A 6,251-nucleotide genomic window follows, 5' to 3' on the forward strand; every position below is an offset into this window, starting at 1 on the left:
CTATTTTCTACCTCCTCTTTATTTACAAGGAAAATTGCTGCGACGTACAACAAAGGGTGCGTTTTGTATTGGGTAAACCTGTTTTGAATAATCACCCTCTTTAGAGTGATTGTAGAATTTGGTCGATACACACGTCGACCGATGAGTTAAATATCTTTTAGAAACCAACCGCGAGTTGTTTCACGGCCAGCAACTCGTTATCAAGCACTTTTTCCTCGCCCTTGTGAGAAGAGTTCATTAAAAATTTCTTTGGATAACAAATTTTTCATCCTCAGACGTTGGAAGAAGCTATTTTTCCACTTATATATTTTCAGCAGCGATTTTCGTCATGTTCTTTCAGCAATGGGTGACTACACTTTATAAAATAAAATAAAATGTCCAGTCTCCCTGAAGGATCGCGTACAACTGATCTTCCTGGGAGGGTGTTGCACCTCCACACATGTTTCTCTAGTGACCAATGATGACATCTAGCTATAACGAGACTTAAGTCTATTTCCCATAAGCATAAGCGATTAAGCAGCATAGAATTTTTATCATCCGTGCCTTTCGTAGAGGTCAAGACAATTATTCAGTAACAAGCCATTACTGCGTCTGCACTGCATGGGTTGCTTCTGCCTTTGCTTATCACATGAATGGGAATCGTGCATTACCCATGAAACCATTAATTTCACGGTGTTGATGTGTACCTCGAAGCAATAGAGTTTGCCCAGGAAAGAGTGAGCAACATGTATGCTAAAGCTATTAAACACTATTGTGAACAAGACAACTTTTTATTAAGTCTAAAGGGAGTACTAGAGAATAACAGCAATGACAAAAACACCAGACGACTTAGATCTAGATGTCTACGGTGGAAGTGATCGCGTATAACTACTCGGGCTGTTTCCACTTTCACCATCCTTTTCTTAACTTTAGGGCCAAAAACCAAACTGAATACTTAAACAACACGTGAACGACACGTACGTCCTAAAGTCAAGATTAATAGTTGCTCGTAAATCAACTGTGTTTAGCTCAATGGAAACGCCTTGAGCAAGGCTGTGATATTTCACAGAGAAGTGTATCCTCTGGAGCCATATTTCAAAGCTGTAATAAAAATAGCTTGAAATGCTGCATAATCTGTTTGGTGGGAAGACAATGTGAGCTTGTTAAAGCAAGCTTTGCTCTCGGGAAGGCTTGATAGTGGTTTCTCATCATCAACGTAAATATTGAGGGTTTGACCTTGAGGTGGCAAAATCTCATACCCTGTCCAGAAAGCCAGAAGGTCTTTAACTCCAGCACCACCTAAAGAAAACAAAATACAAAACCTCTCAAAGGTAAATCAACAGTGTCGACTCTATTCTCGCGTCTCGAAGATGAGTCGTTCGAGTTACAAGACCCAGAATAGACGATGATAGAGAATAGGGAATGGCGAGTGGAGGATCGAAAATCGAGAAACAAAGCGTTTTGGAAAAGTAGAAAACTTGAAATCGTGTAAGAAAGCGATTTATGACTGATTAGTTGATTGCTTGCTTGCTTGCTTGCTTGCTTGCTTGATTGATTGATTGATTGATTGATTGATTGATTGATTGATTGATTGATTGATTGACTGACTGATAGATTGTAAGAAACAAGACAAATAAACAAGAAAAAATGAAAGTAAAATTGTTGTAGGGTGAGAGCACCTCACTCACCTTCTTCCTTTTGAGAAACGTCATTGATAAACTGTAGCAAGAAGCCATTGATAGTTTCAGCCTGGGGGTGTTCAGGATTTTCGAGCACAATCCTTTCTTTCAATTCGTCTGGAGCGACAACAGTCTCGGCCGCGCGAGGAACGACAATTTTGACCATTTCATTGTGGGCCCTTAACTAGATCTTCGAACTCATTGCGACGTTTCTCTATAACATTGTTAGCAAAAGAACGATGAATCTTTTGTCACCACACAAAGACTCTTGAAGGACCGCTGCTTCATCTCGGTATGGTCGTAAGAACTCTAGAAGGTCATCACTTGCCTCTTCTCCCTTGTCAAGACTTGTCAGCTAAAATAAAATAAAATAAAATAAAATAAAACAGATATACTATGATTAGACAGAAAACTAAATGAATTAGTATTCTGCATATCTCAAGGTTACCTTCTAAAACCTCTCATGTCCGTGAGACCAACACTCCGATGAAACTTTTTTCACAAGAAATATCAGGGGCAGTCAACGATAATCTTCGGTAAAATATGTATTGGGGAGAATCAAATTGTTCTGAGCATTTCGGTTCTACGTTGCCAAACAGCTATAGATTGATTTCTTTACTAAAAATGAACATCACCTAAAAGATCCGCAGCAAGGGAAAAGTAGTCGCTCAGGTTTTCGGAAGGGATATATTTGCAATTGTTGGCACTTAAAAAGGTAACCTAGCAGGTTCGGATGAGCAAATGGTTCGCCGGGAAATTCTTAGAAGGTAACGTTAAGCTAGCAATTTCTGAAATGAAGGTATCATTCCCTAAAATTTTCGGACACTTTCAGCTAAGATATCCGAACAGATCAAATTCTTCTAGCTGATAAAAACATCTCTTTAGACAGTCTTTATACATTACAAGTAGCCTAGAAATGTCTTTCAAAGGCTTTTGGCTTAATTTGCTCGTTGGGTGCCCTTGAAGTATTGATTCACTATATTTTGTTTTTACAGTTGATGTGACCGACTGTGAAGAAAAATCTTTAGTAGATATTTTTCGTAACTGTCCAGCTAACCTCCACAAGAGCTTGACGTAATTCATAGTCGGGAACAACTTCAATTGTTATGGCGTCAATGCTGTCAGAGCACCAATACTCAATCACTGCTGAGAATATACCATACAGGGTTGGTTCACCATGGGAGAAATGAATGGGCAACCATTCTTCCGACACGTTTGAAAAATCCGCTCGTACAGAGCAGTGCATTAGGGACTGGAACCTTGTGGTCTGCCTGTCCTTCAAAGACAAGAGAGAGATGAGTTTCATCAAGAAAACTGAACCATTCCCATAAGAAGGCTGAAGAAATTCCCTAACTGGTCCATCTCCAACACCTTTTTCATTTTCAAACTTCACCCTTAAATTGGAACAGAAGCCGGGATTGGACTTTTTGTAGATGGTAAAAACGTCGCTTGCAAATTCCTCCTGCAATCTATTTATGTGGACCCTCAAAGGAGGCTCATCCAACCTCAGACATCGCTCCCTATACTTGGAGACAGGGCCTTTACTACCACTTTCTATTGACAGGGGAGATTGAAGAAGATCCATATCATCATCCAAATCATCTTGTTTGTCATCTACATCATTGCTAGTTATCTTTGTTTCTGGAGTACCTGAGATGGAGACACATACAAAGATAGTACCGTTATTTTAAAGATAAGTTGTTGAACACAAGACTGGCTTTTTGCCACTTAAGAACCTGCTATCCTCAACAGGGAAACACACCCCGTAATGAGAATAGAACGCAAATTGTAATGATAACCTTTTCAAGTACCAACCAGGTCTTCCACGGGAGAATGTGGTGCACAGACTGGAAAACGTTATTAAATACAATAGATATTGCTTCTGTGGTATGTTTCTCATGTTTGTTTGTGTAGTGTACTGTATCATCGCAGCTTGTATTGTAATCCCATTACCATGTTACAAGTACATCCTCTTAGATGGTAGTACATCAGTTAGCAAAAATACTGTAAACAAGGGAAAGTTGAAAAATTACTCTGAACAGAATGATGTCAGAAAATTACCCTCCATAAACAATTACATGTTTTTCTACATGAGCAGTATTACTGACAACAATGGGAGGTTGTTCACAAACAGCCCTGCACTCCATTCTTTGGTGTAATCTCAGTTGACTGATGAGTACTTCTTCTCCGCACTTGAGACAATTCACTTTGGGGCCACTGTCACAAATCTCATTCTTTTGGACAAAAAAGAAATGATATCAACGATTTTCTTGCACGATTTTGCACAAAGACCCAGAGGAAAATGATTGTATTCCGAACAACTAAAAGACCAGTTTGAGAATTGCACGTACCCTGTGCATTCTGGTTAATTTCTATCCTTCGTGTGGGCTACTTTGGCTGTGCTTTGAAATCTACAATGTTGTCTGTTAGCCCCGGCAAAGACTGAAACTACCCAGGATTCACTGGGAACATGTCATAAGCAAAATGCTCTATTCATGAGTAGTTGCTGGCAAGCACACTACTTGAGACAGTCCTGGTGTTTAATAACATAAAATACATACTTATGGTGTGTTTTCAAACTAGGATAAACGTTGTAAGCAATCTCAAAGCTTAATCACTAAGCTCAGCTTTTAGGACCAATCCAAACCTTCATCTTTGAACCCCAAACAAAATGTTTCATGTCAGAAAACTTACCATCAATGCAGTAGAATCCTTCTAATCTGCCAGAGCACCCAGCAATGGCCGTATATATGCTACTACCTGTGCCAGGCCAGAATGATCACGTAGGTACGGTACCGAATATCCCGCGGCAGGAGGGGAGATTAGTACGAGCTCGTTCTTTGCACCGGAACGCAGAATTTCGAACCCACTGCCATCTACAAGTTTTGGATAGGTCGATTCCAGTTTGCTTCTTACTTCGTTGGGTCCATCTTTACACCCAAAGACGATTTTTTTGTCTGCCCAAACCCGTTTCTTGAAGTTGTGTCTTCATAGCCTTGTTCGGTACAGCATTCTGTTCAGGGTTTCACAAACAGACGATTTCGTGCGTCCAAGTCTCTTTTACTTTGTAGAATAACTGAGAAGCGTTTGGTGGTTTTGATACGGAAAGTAGCTTTTGTGGAAGACGTTGACGGAACGCTTCCACATGGACTGAATAGATTCTTAAAATTGTTCAGCACAGCACTGTTGTTGTAATCGGTCTGTGAGGTGTCACTAGCATCAGTTCTCGGTGTGCTTGATGTGCTTGATGGGCTCGATGAGTCACTGCTTCTGTTCTGTGGGTTACTGACCCCTGATAATATCTCTGTTGCTTGCTTAACAAGGTGATCGCCGTAGGAAACTGAGCATTTCCTCGCTCATCTCCGTCGCTCGCCGACATGTTATATAGTCAAGCCGAGATAGAACAAGAAAAAAGCAGCCTCGCCTCTTCTTTAGTCACCAGTGCCGACCGAGGAGGTAAAACAAAATTTGAACTCTCTTAAAATTTGAAACCTCACAAAATTCCAAGCATAACAAAATTTGACGGCGCAAGAAATTCGATGATCGAGGAAATTTGATGCAACAAGAATTTTTACGAAAATTTAGTGTCCATATAAATTAAGATTTCAATCATAAATTTGGAGGGTACAAAAATTTGGCATCCGCGTAAATTTCAATCAGAAAGTTACCCTCCATAGAATGGTACAATCACCGGTTTGGTAGAGTGACAGCTTCAAAGAGCTACGGGGTTGGATGTTCTCACTGAGGTGGGGACTTCCCCGAGTAAAATAGTCAAAGAAGTCCTAAACTATGGCAGCAACTATTGGTCACCGTTAAAGAATGAAAAACTAGTCACAGATGGCTACATTTAAATTATGCACCAGCAGGAACACAAACAAGTCACTGTAATGCAATGTGGTTTCTTTATTGAAAAAGAAAACAGTGTTTAATTTTGGGTGCCTCTTCAGATGGTGTAATAACTGATCCTAGCAGGAATGACCCCGAAATGGAAGTTTTGAAGCTAAGAATATCGTTTTCAACAATGGAAAGAGCATAGAATATGCCCTTGTGCGGAATACTATGTGCAAAAGGACTGATTCAGGTGTATTACAAGTCAACAAGAATCACACGTACTTTTATCAAGTACAGCAGCAAATGTATGTGGTTAAGAGACTTTGGAGTGTTCTTGCAATCAGTGGAAGTAAAGGAAATTTGTTTTGTGTGGAAATCCTCTTCGAACCAGAATGGTGGAAGGAGAAACAAAAGAACATTGAAATTTTTGATAATAAATATATCATATATGAGTTAGCTTACCCCAATATCCGAGATGGTCTATGTAGGTGTGGTTTTCACTGATTATAAACAATCAGATTTGTAAAATCTCGTGCTCTTAGTTAAATTTGTCATTCACAGTGAAAGAGAATGTAAACATGTTTTACTAAAGTTCGGTGCAGAAATATAGACAAATTAGTTCAAAAGGATCTCAATCTCCAGCGTCATACAAGCTTTTAATAATAGACAAGGTTTTGCAAATCAAATGTTAAGATAAACTAGAGAATGACACATTTCTTTAACATGTCAAAGCAGGCTTTTACCAGTTTACAAGCAAGCAGG

The sequence above is a fragment of the Montipora foliosa genome, chromosome 3, assembly GCF_036669935.1.
Source record: "Montipora foliosa isolate CH-2021 chromosome 3, ASM3666993v2, whole genome shotgun sequence".
Lineage (NCBI taxonomy): Eukaryota > Metazoa > Cnidaria > Anthozoa > Scleractinia > Acroporidae > Montipora > Montipora foliosa.